The sequence below is a fragment of the Dermacentor silvarum genome, chromosome 5 (assembly GCF_013339745.2).
Source record: "Dermacentor silvarum isolate Dsil-2018 chromosome 5, BIME_Dsil_1.4, whole genome shotgun sequence".
In the NCBI taxonomy this organism is placed as follows: Eukaryota; Metazoa; Arthropoda; class Arachnida; order Ixodida; family Ixodidae; genus Dermacentor; species Dermacentor silvarum.
In genome coordinates, this window is record NC_051158.1 from 59,291,981 (window position 1) to 59,310,199 (window position 18,219).

Genomic DNA, 18,219 nt, shown 5'->3' on the forward strand with positions numbered 1-18,219 from the left:
TGGGGCGTAAGTGACCAGATCGATGACATTATCGATGGAGCAGCGGAGACGTCGAAAACCGGCCATAGCGTTTGGGTAAACTTGGTAGCGTTCCAGGTACCATCCAATCTGGCAACGATCATGCGTTCCATCACCTTCCCTACGCAACTTCCCAGCGCGATTGGGTGGTATGAGGCGAGCTCTAGTGGTGACTTGCCAGGTTTGAGGAAGTGGCACCAGGCGGCTTGTCTTCCATTCTTGAGGGATGTTTCCATCCCGCCAGGATTCATTTAATGTATCCAGTAACGCATTTCGTGCTCGCTCACCCAGGTGGCAAAAGATGCGGTACGATATGCCATCTGGTCCAGGAGACGACGACCGATTACACAAAGCAAGAGCCGCATCAAACTCCACGGTGGTGAAAGACAGGTCCATGCGTGAATCCCGTGTATGCGGCACAATGCTATCCGTACCAAGTGATAGGAACACATTGTGCATTCGGAACAGTTTATGCAGAAACCCGTGACTTCAGTTAGATGGCTCTTCAGCATAGCCAGCGCTACCGCGCCATCCAGAGTCCTGCTTCTCAAGCCTGTAATCATATAGGAAAGCATGTCCTTTCTTTTGGAAATGTTTTTCTGCATACGCCTCTCACGCAGCATGTGCACGAAACTAAGGCAGTGCTAGCGGGTAAGTGCCGCAAAAGAATTCAAAACTATATCAAAAAGAGAAAAGGAATTTTTCATGGAATGGCCTAACTCTTTATTGAAAGACTTAAGGATTAATAGCGTTATCAATCTACCTCCACCCCGCCCGCATGCTAGAATAAACGAGACTTAGAACCAGGGAGTCACAAGGCTAAAGGAGCCGTGATTTATTTGCGTGAATCGGCGACGACCGCCTTTTGAATTCTGGATGGCCAAACTCGGTTTCCTTTCTTCGGAAATATATTACATAAAACGTCAATAAAGGCAAGTCAAATATAAATTCGCACTCCATCTATATTAAAGTACTTTAATCATGATTTTTATAACAGCAGTTTGGCCACGCTGAGATAAAAGGTGCGTTTGCTGTAACGTTTTTAGGTGGTGGACATCTGTAATAGGTTAAAAATACAGTTTATAAATTAACATTTTCTATTCTGTAAATTTCATTGAGTTAATTATTGCAATACAATTCATAAAATATGCGTTGGAATCGAGTTGAGTTTCAAGAGTACCACCTTAAACTCCAACATTAACGGAGTAATTCTTTTGTTGAAAAAACAAACAAAAGGCTAGGAAAGCACAAAAAGTATATAATAATCTGCAGCTTGACTTGGTTCCTCATCACACTGATTACAGAGCGGAACTGTTTCAAGATTTTATCGTCCACGTTTGATGTAACAAAATACCTTAATCTAGTTGTAGCCCTCTAATTTAGAGTGCACCTTAAATGTGAGCTTCATTTCAACGCCAACGACCTAATATAGACGCTCTAATGTGCCGTCACCTGGGCGCTGCCCTATTTTCAAAAGTGCCTTGCTGCCATTCAGTGTTATGTGGCTGCCCCTATCGGGGAGCGTACGATGCGCTAAAATGGGCGAGAACGCAATTTTTAACCCACGGCTTCCTTTTGCTATGCTCCCACTGCTGCTATGAGGCTGTTCAGTATTTCGACGTATAAATTTTTAGATATGCATACGTAAGTAATACGAGCACCGAATGCAAGTACCAGTGAACAGGGCGGTATAACGCTTGTGTGTTGACCGACAAAGAATTGCAAATCAGCACACCTTTCTTCTGCGTAACAAAAAATAAAGTCCTGCATGAAACCGGACGTATAGAGAGAGGGGGGGGTCACAAGTTTTCATTGATTTGGCCATTCAGTATCTGCGACAGTGTGTGTGGGCCCATCCTGGGCGGGTCCTCTAAAATGAATATACGCAACTGGGACACAAGAGGTGCCAAGCCTCTATATATGTGCCGTACTTCTGTATCCCCGTACCTTTCCCCTTCTTTCCTCGACATGCCTTATACATCGCCATCGTCCTGATCCCATCTCTGCGTAGACGCCCAAAACTGGGCAGCCGCCTGGCTTTTCGGCATTACTTGTGACCGCTGTTATGCACAAGCTTAAAAAAATTCCTTGATAATAAAGTTGTGACCTTTGTGGTGGTTAAACGTTATCCTTGCTTGAGGATAAATGTTGCAAAGGTTGAAACTGCACGAAATTGGCGCTTGATCATCAAATTTCTTTGCCCGCTTCGCTACAGTTTCGCTTCATATTGATTCCAGCAGGTGCGTTCGCTCGGTATGTGCTCTCCGTTGACTTGCCATTTATTCTTTCGTCAAAGACGAGGTGTTCTCGACAACAATTACAGTTTCGCCCGTAGCGTGATGAAATGAGGCGACCACTGGCAAAAAATAATGAGTAGTAAGTAATTTTCAAATAAATGTTTGTAGCCGTGGTTGGCATCCTCAGCGAAGCCCGTTACTACTCTCTTAGGCAAGCAGTACATAGTCATAGACATAAACATAGTCATAGACATAGTCACAGAAGTGAACATTTGCAAGTATGAAGTTGTATAACCTCCTTTCCAGAAGCAAAAAGCGTGCGAGTCCACTTCGTTTGAGGAAGCTGCTCCTTCCGGTGGTGACGTGCAAAGACTCACTTTTTCTTTCTCCTCCTATTGATTCGGGCTTAGTCCCCGGTCTCTACTAACACAACCCTTTAGATTTTTCGGGCTGGATTGTAATGGATTCTTAAATTTATGTTTGGGCTACCCCGTTATATATTTCACGTTATCCTTGCAGAAAACTAGATGATGATGTTAGCGCCATCCAGTCAACATGAAAGAAGCCCCGCGCAAGTAGAAGAAAATTCATAAAGATGAAGCAGTGGCGCTCAATCACTATTGTTACATGCAGCAGAAAAAAAGTTAATTGTGTTGCGATACCAATTAAATAGACCCTGAAGGCGAATTTTTGTTGTCACCGTCGGTGTCACCGTGATGTTCCGTATAAAGTCCAAGTACGTTAACATTACGACCGCGGGCCATATGCTGTAGGTACGAGGGAAAACATGCGAGAGTGAGACGAGAAGGATTGGGCTTAGTATGGTGGCGTCTTCTTGCACGCGCGAGAGAAAAAGGCAAGGAGTGTGCACGCCGATTTATCGCGCGCGCAAGAGTGCGAGGGAAGAGGGGCAGGGTAGCGCGCGTCTCCACTTTAGCTCCGGCAATGAATGCGCATGGCGCGACCATTGGATATATTCCTATCTTGGGGATATTCCGCTGTGATTTTTAATGTTAACCTACCCGATAACGATGATGGCTTCACGTGCACTGTGTTCCCACACGCCTAGCTCACGTTGAAGCCAGAGGATGAATTCACTCGTCGCTGCTGCCACTCTTCATCACGCCAGTGTTCTGACGGCGAGCACGCTCGGTCGTCCAGTGAGATGTCATAATTGCCTGTGCGTGTGTGTCATCGCGCTAGTTAATCTAGTTCGGATGAGATTGTTTACAGCAGCATTACAGTTGATGAAACTACCAGCCTTACTGCTATATTTGACAAACATTTTGATAATCAAGAATGTAAGACCTTGTATGAGCCACTGTACTGATTGAATTGTGCTTTAATATAACACGCGTATACGAGGCACGTCTCGGGCATGTCTCGTCTTTCGGACATTATCTATTTACCATCAAAAGCGAACATGGCAGGCGTGGCACATTGTCACGCCAACACTTTTCTTTCTTTCGAATACGTTAAAAAATTTGATCTATAACTTATACCGGTAATTTTGTGGGTGCAACAATAAACAAGTGAGTGATGATAACCAAGATGATAACCCCAAGTGATGATAATCCAATATTGAATCAAGAGAAGCCAGTGAAATTGGACCTTCGTCTGGCTGCGAACGCCAGACGCCCTACGTGAAAAAAAAAGTCATCCCTGGCAGCCAACATTGCCCGGTCAGAAATTTTCGTGCCGCTAACACCGCCGCAAGCATCCAACACTGAGCAATGAACATCGTTGAATCCGCACGAAGAATAAATTCTGCTTCACGGCTTGGCCGGCTTCCGGTATTCCTGCTTGCATTGGCGGATATGGTGCAGGGTGTCACGAATACAGAATTTATTATTCTTTCCTGAATATGCACGCCGCACCGCGCCTAATATCGCGTTTTCGAGAAAGAGTGGTCTCATGTTTGATTCGTTTAACTATGAAAGAATATTATGGAACAAATAAAGTAGAATAAAACGTGGCGTTGTGCTATAGCACCTGGCGCTCCAAACGAAGTTGCATTATTTGTGACAATTGTTCCTTGGGTGTTACGGCAAAAACTACTATGTGATAATGCGACATGCCATATCGGGAGACTTCTAATTAATTTTTACTACATGGGGCCCATTAAAATGCGCCTATATGTAAGGCCGCCAGTGCTTTTGTATTTCGCCCCCATCAAAATGCGGCCGCCGTGGCCGCGAACTGGATTTCAGCAGCGCAGTGTGATAGCCCTTAAGCTGCTGCAGCCGTGAGCGCAGTGGCATCACACATTCTGCTTTTTTCACAACCGCACATTCTACAAAAAATATCATGTATATTTAATATTATTCGCGCAAAGGCAGCTGTGACCGTAAAGTGTCAGGACTAGTGTGTGTGAAAAATTGACGCGGCGATAAAACGCACGCCACTTGAGTAAACTTCAAATATAACAATAATGTTTCGAAGCCGGCGTTGATACAATATGTGATCCTGGAGTTTTCTTCGACTTCAATCAAAAACGTGGCACTTCTCCATAGTTTTGCGAAGAGAGATAGTTTTAGCCGCGACCGCAAAGAGGGAAAGAAAAACGTGGTGGTCAAGGCAGGGAGGTTAACGCGAAAAGATTCTAGTTTGCAACCCTGCACTGGGGGAAGGGGAAATAAAAGGCGGAATGAATAGGGGCAAGAAAAAGCAGTCAAGCAAAAAATACACATAATAAAAAAATAGAGGAGGTTGGAAACGTCTGTGAAAACTACAGTCTGTCCGAAAGTCCACTAGATCACAGAAACTTCTAGAGTGCCTTGACTGACTTGTGGGACGACTGTATAGGCCGGCATTCCAGGACTGTCTGCTCCGAAAGCGGCCGGTCCGGACCATAGGTTTCTATTTTGGCAAATAGGCGAGTTTTCGGCCAGTTCGTTTGCTACTTGCTGGGTAGAAGGAAAACCTGTACGGCAGTTCGGGGAGTAATCACTGCACCATAAGATTTATTCTAGCACATTTTACTCTTCTTTAGATGGTAAGCGCTGAACACATTTAGATATCAGATAAAGCGTTTAACATTAAATCAATATATCGACACAACCCACTGCCACCGCCTAACCGAGTTATGAGGCGTGTACTGCAGCGGGACCTCTTTCTCGCGCTTAGCGCAACCGCCGTGTAGCCTGCGCGTGGCCTCAAAACACATGGCGCGCCGGTGCCTGCGGACGCTTATGAAACACGTTATGCTACAGCTGGGCTCCTCTCTCCCGCTTCTTTTTCTACACGTCGCGTCATGTAGTGGCGCTGCCGAGACGTCCGCGCGTGGCCTTTCAGATGAGAAGTGTGGCGTGCCGGTTCCTGCGAACGCTGAGAAGTGTTCCCTCACTTGCCGCGCACTCAGTCGCGCATACTCAGCAACCTACGTGTGCGAGATGTTCATTGAAGAGCTGCATATACCCAGCGCAGCTCGATAAAGCGCTGGTGTGGAAGGCGTTAATTGAAAAGCGCCGCATAGCCTTGGCATTAGTGGCGCAGCCTGCTAATGCGTCGGATAGCGGTCCCCGAGGAATCCTTGTGACGGGGACTCGATTCCGCTCAGCATGCGATACATTTGAGTTTTTTCGGCATTGTGGAATGGTACATTCACAGTGGCACATACCCAGTTACCCGAGTTGGCGTCAGAGACGTTCGTTGAAGAGCGGCACACACCTACGCGCACATCCCCAGTGACCTAATAGACGTCAAAGAGGTTGATTGCAGATCAGTGCAGACCTATAGTTGCTCATATCCAGTACTCCCAATTTGGCGTCAAATCGTTCCTCTGAACAGCGGTGCCTACTCAGTCCCGAATCGACAGTGACTCATGTCGGCGTGAAAGAGTTTCGTTGAAGAGAGGCGCGTTTGTATGCACTAGCACATTCTCACTGACCCAAGTTGATTGGATGGAGAAAGCGCACACAAATGCCAACGTATTTCCGCCCTTGTGTCCTCCTATAGGCTGGTTGCTTTAACAGTTGTGGGCGTCTCGGCGTATTCAAAACGTCCTGCCTTTCGCCGTTGCTTTGGCGACACGACCTAAACTGTTTACACACAGGCCACGCGTACCATGGGGGATTGGCTTAGAATGGGCTCAAAGACATTTAACAAACAGTTCCCAAATTACCTGTTCAGGAGCATACCCAGTGGCATATGCCTAGTTAATCATGTTGTCTACTAGGTTTTTATAGCAGGCTGCCACAAGTTGACTTTTCAGGCAGAAGCCATATGGCTCACGTTGTCTACTCGGCAAGACAGCAGCCTGCAGATACGTAGTGGCCCAAACTAGAAGACAACATGGGTGGTTGGCTATGGGAAAGAGTTTAGGTGCATACAGCAAATAGGGTGAAATTCCGAAATAATAATAATAACAATAAAGTAGCCTTTGGCCACTTGCTGTGATAATCAATAAGCATCGCCGCGTAGCAATTGTAAACATGGAGCTTGCTCGAAAGGTTCATTATTATTTAAAGCAATCTTCTCCTAAGGTGTGTCAGGAATAGAAACGAGCTACAGAGGGCGGAATAGTTGGCTGCATGGAGATGTCAGGTAACGTTCCCTTCGATTTCGAAAAAAAAAAACAGTTTCGTGCTAGAAACAAGACACACGGCACATCTAACAACAATCTACTTTTGAATGAGAGACCTTACCCTCTGAGTACGACCTTTTTATTCCTTGCTCTGCAAAGCGCCTGTGCACATGGGAATGTGAATATTGCCGTGTGACCTTCCGGTATATCCAAACCGTTGTAGTGGCACACGCCTGCTAAGCGTGACAAGAATTACAAAAACAAGATTCTTGACAATTCGTTCAGCAAAAAGAAGTATTCGTCTAACTACATTTCAGAAAAGTCATCCGACAACGAAAAAGTGTTGAAACGACCAGTTTCTGAAGAAATTTGCATTATGCTTAGGTTCGAAGGTATACAGCGTTTTTTTTTTCTTAGCTCCAATGCGTTGCACAGCTGTTAAACTGTGCAAAGCTTACTGCATTTACGCTATTATGCAGCCATCCTCAAAAAACGAAAAAGAAAACACACACATCTACGTCTGCGTCAGAGCATGATGAAGGATAAAAAAGCATAAGGAAACGTGGTGCTCAAAATCCTGTTAGCGTATTTACCTCCACAACTGATTTGAACAGTCGCCATCCCTCGTGTTTTCTTTCTATCGTTTTTTAACAAAGCTATGATATGCCACGATCACTTTCTAGAATTCTCACAGATTACACATTCACAAAGTAGCAGCTCATTTGGAAATACTGTTGCTAGTAAGAAATTAGGGACATAAAGATTGTTTTTGGATTAGGTGGCATAAACGCATCCTTGTAAAACGCAGTATGGGTATTTTTTCCTAGTCAAGTATGACTTCTTTCAATGCATAGTTAACACCCTTTCTGATGGCCTGAGATATTTGACTGATTTATTATTCTTATGATAGCTTCCCTTCGGTAGCGTATCTTCCCTGGTGGACATCATTTATACAATGTAAATAAATATGCTTCATCCCTCATGCACATGATGTGTCTGCTATATCACGTAAGTATAAACATTCACGCCACTTATAGAGTGACGCAGGCCGTTAACCAGCATATCTGCATCGATAGTAACGTGGCTATACATATAGCCAATTCACCGTATGTGTTTGGTCAAGAGAATGCATATTGTTTAATTGAGCCCCAATTCCAGAGACTTATCTTCGAGAATGCCATTGACCACGACCGATGCGAGCAGTGACATGTAAGGCGATTACCACATTGAAACCATCGGACGCCCCAAAGCTATCGTGCGACAGCACGTGCGTCTCTGAAATCTATAATATTTGGCGTTTGGCAATAAACGCGCACTTTGTTGCACTAGAGAACGTGCGCTTTGCATCGGTGTCTTTGTATCCGTGGTGAAATTCCAGCCGCTACCAACCTCCATCAACCGACAGCCGCAAAATCGGGCTAAAAAGCAGAAGAAATATCGACCCTACTTGTACGGCCTGGCCATTCACAGTTATCACCGACCATCATGCTTTATGCTGGCTTTCAACCCCAAAGGATCCTACTGGACGTCTCGGTCGGTGGGTTCTACTACTCCAAGAGTACTCATACACCATTGTGGATAATAGCGGCCGAATTGCATGAAGATGCTGATTGCTTGTCGCGCCAGCCAGTAGACCCATCGGAGCTTCCCGACAGCTGCGAGTATACATGCGTGCTGTCGCTTACTGCGTTTCAGAACATCGATCAGAGATGAGCAACGCCGTGACCCCTATTTGCGAGACTGTCATTCTGCGGCTGTCTTCTGAGACACTTTCTCCTTCTCTGCGTATGTTTGTGCTGCAGGATGGCGTCTTGTACCGCTACAACATGCACCCTGACGGTCCTGAACTGCTCTTGGTTATTCCTACACACATGCGTCAAACTGTCCTCCTACAGCTCCAAGATGTGCCTACCGTGGGTCACCTCGGAGTCTCTAGGACGTATGTCCGCGTTCGGCATCACTTCTTTTGGACCGGCATTTACCGTTCCGTCTGCAGTTACGTCGCTTCCTGTGAAAAATACCAGCGCCAAAAGAAACCAGCTGTACTCCCAGCTGGCCGCCTTCAACTCCTTGACATGCCATCGGAGCCATTCTTTAGTGTTGGTCTTCACCTTATCGGCTCTTTCCCGCTATCTGCCTGCGGAAATAAGTGGAAAGCAGTCGGTTACCGACTACACGGCCCGATACGCGATCACTCTGGCGCTTCCAACCAGCTGTGCCATCGTCGTCGTCGACTTCCTGCTCCAAGACGTCATACTTCACCACGGCGCTCTTGACAGCTCCTCACAGACCGGGGCCGCTATTAATTAACGAAGGCTGTCCAGGACTTGCAAAGCACAAGTTCAGAACGGCGTACCACCCTCAGACCAACGGCCTCACAGAGCGCCTTAATAGAACTATCAACGACATGCTTGCTATGTATGTTTCCACCGACCATCATAATTGGGACGCCGCTCTGCCCTGCGTAACATTTGCTTATAATTCCTCCCGACACGACTCTGCTGGTTTTTGTCCGTTTTATCTCTTGTACGCAAGAAATCCCACGTTGCCATTTGACACCCTCCTTCCCGCCGTTCTCGACTCGTCGTCAGAGTACGCCCGTGACGACATCTTCAGAGATGTAGAGGCACGCCAGACTGCACGCCTGCGCCTTACCGCTTCGCCGGATGAGCAACGACTCTTTTATGATGCCCTCCACCGCTCTGACTTGAATATCGCATGCATTTGGTTGCGCTGCACTGTGCTAGGGCCACGCAGCGTTCGCACCCCTGCGCACTTGGTTGCATTGGGTTCCTTTTACGCACGTCGGGCCTAGTTGCGCCTTGGTTCCGTACTTTATAAATGTAGCCTTTACATGTTTTTTCTCTCCTCACATTTTGCATTTTCTTGTGCGGATGTCTGCGTGCAGACAATTTACCGGTTCAAGGAAGAGAGAAGATATCAGAAGAGAAGTGTCCAGCGAAGTATCGAGAGAAATAACCCGCGGAGCTTGCTCCGCTGTGCACAAGTGGTTACAGGTCAAACAAAGACGCGTGTGTAATTTTAGTGCGCCTCTTGTCTAGCACATTATTAGCAGCGAGCCAAATTCAACAGCTCTCGATTAACGAAAAGCAGTTTGAATATAGCTACATCAAGTGAATTCGATGTGATTTTAATTAAGTTATTGTGAAAAAATGTGCCTCGCACACGATGACATTATGATAATCCGCGAAACTGGCCCCCGCATCCCGGCTCAAAAGAGGCACTCAAATGTAAGTAAGAAACACGTGGGAAGAGGGACCACTGTATAAACGGCTGAAGCGTAACGAGGGATTTCAGTCTAATAAATCGCGATCTCATGTCGATGCAGCTTCAGAAAGTCGTGTGGTACAGGGTGTAATTCTATTCACCACTGCAGAACGTGCGCTCTGGGTCATTACTTTGTTACATTAAAATGTGCTTGTGACTCTTACCGGTGTACACGCTTTTTATTACACTACTTGATCGAGCTTGCATGTTTGTCTATCATGGTGGCAGAGCGTAAAGATTCCATCAGCCTCCGTGCAGCGTCGTACAATTTCTGTATTGTACGACGGAAATAATTTCACACAACTGAGCTGTACCTGGTGCGAGCAACTGTGAGTAGCTCTTTAGAACGGGGCGCGGTCGCTAGCGTTGTGTTAATGGCACCACTCGAAGCATCTGTAGAGCGATCGAGAAGTTTATTCATGATGAAACTCCGTCCCAGACAAGGCATCGAGACTGGACGATGGCAGAGATAACGGGGTATCATGATTTTTCACTTCATTTCACCTTTATCTTGCATAATCTAAGTAAGGCTGCACAAGTGAAAAAAAAAATTAGCCACATGTCGGCGAACTACAAAGCTGCCGCTGTGCCGGCAAAATAACATCCCCACAATTTACGAAAAAAAAGTTATAACGGCAGTTAGATATTAAAGAGTTTTAGTTTCTCTGTAATATTCTTAACGGATGCGCAATATTGGGTTTGCGGACAGCTGCACGACGGAAACAACACCGGTGGTGACCTGTGGTGAAGCAGTGTCTAACCAGAGAAAACTCAAAACTAAGACTGCAGTGATATAAATATCTCACTTCATTGCTGTGCAAAGCGACGATAACAATAACGCGACAGAAAAATTGTTCGAACACGTTGCAATTAGACAGTGTCAGAAGATGTCACTACCATCTTTGCTACTCCCGTTTACGGCTCCAGCCATCCAGTATTTCGTAAATGTTAAGAAGTTTAGGGGCAAACTAAAACTCTGAATTAGTGGGAAGTCACACGGGCATCGAAGGGTTGTATACACCATTTTACAGAAGCGGTTAGGTGCCGCAATATTGGGCTGATAACGCTTCTGGTTTTCTGTCTTTAATAACGAAGTCTACGGTACTATAGTCGATTCGCAAGCATGAAAACAGTTGTATAAATGCCTACAGCGTTTCATAACCATCTTACGTAACTAAACTTCTCATAAAACTAAGAAATTGTTTGTGTAACAGCCCAAGAGGGCGGCGCCCATGAGTCGAATATAAATCGTCTATAGGTTACATACGAAACCGAAATTCGAAATATGGCAAATCGGTATGGATAGCCACAAAATGTGCGATCATTCCTTAATGCTCAAGAAACTATAAACTATTTTTTATTGAATAGTTTCGTCATTATATGATCAAATGAGAACCGAAGCTACGCTCTGCGCATGGGCCTGTCGTTCTGAAGCACGCAACAGACCCGCACGCTTCCATGATGCAGCTCGCCATAAAGCCGCTGGTGGCCGGCGTCGCTCTTGATTCCACCGCCGCGTTCACAGTCTGCACGCTAGTCAGCATATTCTAGGCACAATACTTGATCTGTTGCCGACTGCGACATGTTGTCGTGATACAGCAGGCAAGGAAACTGCAGCTGCGCAAAAGGCATAGTGTTCCGGCAACTACCATGCGTCTCCCAACGCTGGCCTGATCAGCAGTGGCCGCACTGGCATTGCAGGCGTCGTACTTCGGCGGTGCACGACGTGAGACGAGCGGACAACCATCGGTGTTGTTCTGTGCCCAGTGAAATAGTACCTAATGTTAGCTTGAGGTTTACTTTCTGAGACGTGGCTAGCGTCGTGCCACATTATGTATGAGCCACTGGCTGCTTGCCAGTGGGTGTGTGCATGTCGGTACGTGCGCCAAGCATCACTAGATATAGGCCCCTTTTAATGAGCCTTTTCAATGTCAATTTGGGTCAATACGGAGCACAACTTTAATAAACCCCTACGTAGCGACATATGCCAAGTAGGGTTGAGTCTACATTAATTTTTTACTCAAATTGCCGAAGGCTGCGCGTTATCGAATATGCGAAATTTACGCGTCTACAATCGACTATAGGGTCACGCAATCCTCAACAGCTCCACTATTTTAGTAGTGTAATTCATTCCCACGACTGCCATATATTCATACTTACAGCATCGCTGTCGCATAAACGTTGTAGGAGCTATATTGCAATAGAAAAATTGTGGACCCTGGAGATGCTTATGCTGTTTCCCAGTCGTCGTCGTCGACGCCGTCGTTATCTGGCGGTATTGGAGGCAGATGTGTGATTCGCGAATTGAGGACTACACATCTAGAGGCACTGAGTACAATTATCTGCAATAACACCAATGTGGACACATCGTGAAGCTCTGCTCAAAAGGCTCTGCAGCGGAGCCACGACAGCATTCTGCATTCCACTGCTGGCGTGAACGCTCCGCGCACGAACACAAGCGGTCTTCCTGTGCAGCTGTGGACGCACAGCAGGCTGAGTGGCACAGACAGTAAACTTCAACCTATGAACGACAGTGCTATTTCTTCGGTCTCATATACTCTACGTCACCAAAGCGGGACGTCTGCAACACTGCTGGCGAAACTGGGAAACGCTGCGAGATGCCTAAGCCACTACATGGGCGCTATTTATGCTGCGCAACAATAGTTGCCTCACGCGCTACCTAAGCCACCATGTCCCTCCGCGCATTTTTATAACACATTCCAAGGAGGTTGAGCTCAATGCTAGGCCTTGCTATAACTGACAAATATTCTTGCGGCATGCGTTCGCTGAGTTAGTAATTTGATGTTGAAGTCGAGCTGACTTTTAATGTTTGTTTGGCGGAATCATCACTTATCGCGCCAATATTATTTACGCACCTTCGCTGAAGCTAAGTGTTCCACCACACGCTGGATTGAAGGGAACTTCCGCAGCACACGCGGAAAAGATCCAACCCGCTGCGAGCACTCCTATCATTTGCAGCTGCATTTTCCTGCACCAAAAATTATAAATGCATTGAGTGATGGTGTCGATACTCGGTTTTCAATAAAAAGATGTTAGAGCACTCTTGGATCTGAGCAATAACGTTTCACAGCGGTTTTCACATACTTCAGCATCCTGTTGCCTTGAGAGTACGTAGGTGAAGTGTTACCAGCATTACCACACCTATCATACCGAATAAAATAGTATCCTTTGCCGAAACGCGCAAGGAAGAGAAAGCATTACGAGAAAGTTACTAAACATCCACCAAAGTAGAAATAAATTATAATGGAAACCAACATTGTTTCCTCAGGGGAAAATCTTCCTACAAGAGAAAAAGTTCGTAACCAAGAAATTTTTATTTAAGGAGGGATGTTTCTTTTTATTGATATTGTTTGGACAAATTTTTGTTGCGGTAGCACTTCATGCATGCACAGTTAGAAAAACCTGGACTACTAAAATATGGGATAAATTTGAATGTAAAATAGCAACAAATCGGAGCACGTTTCGGCACAGCGAATAGATCACTAAATACGTGCAGCTTGTCATTATTGGGATCAAAATTATTAAAATGCTTCAGCCACCAAAACGCATGCTACTTTGTTCTCTGCCATTGAAATCAACTTAACATCTCAAGTGGCTGCTTCCTCAACAAGTGTCTTTTCTCACAGATATTCTTAAAGTTTGCTGGAGAAGAATAGGTCAACTTCTGCGTCAATGCATACTTAAAATGCTTCTCGGATCCACCAAAGTTTGTATGCTCTGCGCATATCAAGCGCATATAATCCTCGGAGAGAAGGCGCTAATAACTCTGAGAGAGACTGAAAGAAGAGCTGTTTTTGTTTCTTGCAAGGGCTCGGCCAAAGCCTCCTCTTCTGCTCTTTCCAGTTAATGTCACATCAGCGCGGAGCCGCCCGCCGCGCCCGCTCCGTTTTCAACTGCGTCTCTCGATGACGCCGGTGCCTTCTGACTCACTAGTGCAGGTAATAGTGCAAAGTAGTAACAGAGGTTTTAAATACGAATGGTCAATCGAGAATAGAAAGGCAAAACGCAAGATAGCGATATATTTATTAAAGCCTGAATCAATCAAGCAGGGTAGGGGACTGTTTCACCCCACCCCGTTTCAAAGAGGAAGCCAATAAACATTATCATCATTATCCATCAGACGACCCGCAGGCAGCACACAGGGAAATGATCGTCCTTACCATGCGCTAATGCAGCGTTCCTTTAGAAATGTAGTAAGCTTTAAGTGATGCAAAGTGAATGGTAGCGGTTTGAAGGCTTTGGAACCGTATATACGCTGCTAATGTGTTCCTTTGTGGAAGTTCAGCCAGTTTAACAATATGCAGCCTCACGTTTCTTTCCACGAGATTGCCACGGATTCCACGATGAGAAAACGCTGTTTAAGGGTCATTGCAAGAACGAACGGACAGCCAAACCTAACTTCCAACTACTTTGCCGTCTCTAGCTTAAGTAGTATAAAAATAAGTCTGAGCTCCTGGACCCTCAAGCACATTCGGTTTCGAGTAATTAATTCCCAAACTTTGCGGAGAAATGCATTGGCGTTTCAGTTACTTTTGTGCTTCGATGCATAAAACGATGTTTCGTTAAGAAAGTAATTGCAACGCCAATGCATTTCTCCGCAAAATTCACGAATTGATATCTCGAAACCGTTGTCATCCTGAGAATTCGTTCCAAGTAGATCCGCCTGGCGAACTCCACAGCTAGAATTTGTGAATTTGCAATGTGGAGCCATATCAACTACACAAAACTGAATTAGTGAATTTTGGTTGGTTAGTCGATTATGCATTTCCATTTTTTTGTGCAAGTCATGTCCGCCTCTTCGAGTAGACCAGCTCATGAATCAGAATTGTGCTATCTGCCGGAGGCAACCCTTAAACATTTTTGAACGTGTTCGCTGAAACACCCAGTATTACCCAGTGATGTAAAACTTGCCTAAGGCTGCCGAATATTACCAGCAACAGCTTGGCGCATAAATTCTTTTTTTAACAATTTTGCCGCAGACTACTTCATTGCTACCCGAAGGGCTCAGACTTCCCTTCACGACGATACGCTTGACGGTGAACTTGTGCTCTTACTTCACCTTTTTAGCCTACACGTTTTTAGCCATCACTGAAAAACTTGGATGCTCGTGCGCAGCTCTGACCCGGAATGTAGGGCTCAATTTAAACGTTCAGGAAAGGTTCGCCACCAGCACCATTCATCCTGTTGCTGACAGATTTCGTTCGAAACTTCACTCTGTGCCGAACAAGAACCAGGGTTTTCTGTACTGAAAGAACTGTTAATGGTCCAGACCGGCGAACATTCTACAAATTCAGAGGCCATTGGATCATCGAACGTTCCGAAGTGCGAGTATGTGGTGTTAACCTTGGTAGATGTTGAGGGCTTCTTTTTTGGATAATTACTAATATTGTGTGAGAAAGGCACAATATGAAGCATGAAATTCTTGAGATAGTGCTTCTTTGCCACTGCTTTCTCAAATTTTCCCGTATTCACATTATATTTTCGCCAATGTTTGTGGGCTGCGATACTTGCCTCGTTCTCTTTTACCAAGAAAGCAAATTAAATTCCACAAAGCAACGATTTAGTTGGCTGTGTTCCTTAAAAAGTAATATTTGTCCTGAGATGCACCACGGAAATTCACAATATCTGAGTCCATACATGACAAAAGAAAATATTTCACGCCTATTTATGCCAGAAATGACAGACCTAGCGCGTGTAATAAGCGCTTAATACAGCATTTTTAGTGCCTCAAGATCTGGTCTCTAGCGACACGTTTGGTGCTTATGCATCGTGTTCATTAGCACAAATGGACAGCAGTCATTGTGCTGTTGTGTTTCGGTTGGGTATGGCTAAGCTGGTACAGTCAGATGCAGCAGCAGGTAGACAGAAGCCACTTTTTCGATATCATAGTTCACAGATTACTTTTACTTAGAACATGTAGAAATATCACGGATGCCTGAGCTGCGCATAATGCCGCGCGAGATTTTAACAAATGTTTGGTACTGATGGACCTGTATTCGTTTCCTTTCTGGATTAGCGCCATTTTCAGGTGGTTGGCGCATCCTTTTGATTAAGTTTATATTCTTTGTGAATTGCCTATTTGATGTCCCGTTGCTTTGACTGGCACTGATATTCGCTGTTGGCTTAACAAATGCTCATGCAATAGACAGACCGAATGTTTCAGAGTGGTACCGCGCTTAATCCCTGTGCATAACCGAGTATTCTTCAGAAGTGTTTTCTCTGAAAACGTGTATCAGTCTTCCTTACAGTTCGACAACGCATTCCATTGGATGACTGATTTCTGTTTAATAAAAGAATTTTCCAACGAAGCAAATAAGCATGTAGCGCTGCGAAGACGTGGCATTTCACGGTAGTTTATTCGCAAACTAGCCAAAGGCACTATCATAACACCGGCTAACTCTGCAAAGAGGACATAATTGCCTGCAAAAGACTGTTCGTTCTGCTATTCAAAGTATTGCTGAATCTAATGGTTCAAGAGTCATAACTATGCCTCATGACAATGTTTTCATTGCGGATGCCCAAAACCAGCCTCTGTATTACAGTGAAAGTCCCAATTAAAGCTAATAATATATTCACTCATGTTAACTGTGCTGCACTATAAGAAACTTTAACCATTTCTACAGATGAAAAAGCTAAAGTATATTTTAATGCTATAGGAAAATAATTTCATCATTAAGAGCAGTTAAGCTCATGTATTTTTATGGTGCATGCTGCACATGCTCTGGGAGTTTTCTCATAGTACTTATAAATAGTTAGCTACTCTTTCTGTTTAAACGCCTTTTATTATTCACTACAATAATTTCTTCCTGCATCTAAGATGTTGGATACTGTGAAGCACGTAATTTAAACTCGATATTTGGTAATAGTATTTTATTGCTTCCGGTGCGATTGACTGCTACATGAAATGAGAAACTGACCTAGTCCTCGAGGCTATTATTACATATTTAAAATAAAGACGTTTTCTCCACCATCCACCGTTTTCCCTGAAGGTTTATACCATACGTTCATGAAATTTTCAAAATGTCCTGCTATAGTGCTCCTCGTTCATGTTTCTGACATACGAGTTTACGCATTTTACATATTGCTATTACACCCGATGTATTGATGAACAAGATAATGCGGGGGTAACAGAAAAATACTTAGATGTTTTTTTAGCGTTCTTCACAAAATTAAGAACCCACGTACACACACTTACCTTGTGAGCGCTTTCCTTGTAACTTATTCGAAGTAATGCGTTTTCCAGGTTCACTTGTTCAGAATTCCTTCGAGTGAGCTGTGCGGAACTGAAATCAACATTATTTTGTGCTGAGCGTTTGCTTTTGAGAGGTATTCAACATTGAACTGCGAACTGAAGCAGGCAAAGCGCTAATGTCTATCACAATTTAAGTTGTACGTTGATGAAATATACAGATGCAGTTCCTAGTACATTTCCGCTGGCATTTCGTGGGAAATGCACAATAAAAAGAATTAGAGTATTGTAATGACATTTGATCTCGCTAGAACACAGATACAGCAGAACAATCTTTAAAAAATCCTCAAATAAGCTGACGTCTCATAAATGAGTCCGGTGCGCTGTGCTGGCAAAAAGCTATAGGTCGACATTTGTTGGTGCAGAAATTTCAAGTACAAAACCGAAAGTTTAGGGATTCAATGTGGCGACCTTTATGGTTGTACAGAGTGACGGTAGTTTTTAGCAGAAGTGAACGAAGCGTTCTCACCACCTTTAGCAAAACATTAAAATAGTAAAAACTTAAATAAACATCAGCTTTCCTTGCGAGGCTTCCAGCAATACTGATGACCTTTTATGGCCTCCGTCGCCATAGGAACTCGAAAGCCAGTGATTTTTTTTTTTTTGCGTTGGCTACACTCGGTACTTTCCTCTTAAGGACGCTAACAATGCGCACAGTGTGCGGGTGTGGAGTGGAGCACAAAGAATAGTGCATGTGTTGCTGTACAGCCCCGATATGCCCTGGCCCTGTAAGGGTCATTGCTGTACTATGAACATAGGCCACCGTGAAACCATTCCTTGCCATTTACGATGATACCGGGACAGCTTAGTAGAGCCCATGATTTTAATGTAAACTTGTAACTCATGTGTCAATGTACTCTCACTCGGGTTTGTTCGTTTTA

General features: G+C 44.7%; 1 long non-coding RNA gene across 1 annotated transcript; it reads right to left on the minus strand.

Moving 5' to 3' along the window:
* Positions 1–508: 508 nt before the first annotated feature.
* LOC125945363 (uncharacterized) lies at positions 509–17,514 on the minus strand. Its single transcript, XR_007466851.1, has 4 exons — positions 17,285–17,514; positions 12,945–13,057; positions 6,902–7,013; positions 509–1,075 (listed from the first exon to the last, which is right to left on the minus strand). It is a non-coding gene; the product is annotated as an uncharacterized LOC125945363 (long non-coding RNA).
* Positions 17,515–18,219: the final 705 nt, after the last annotated feature.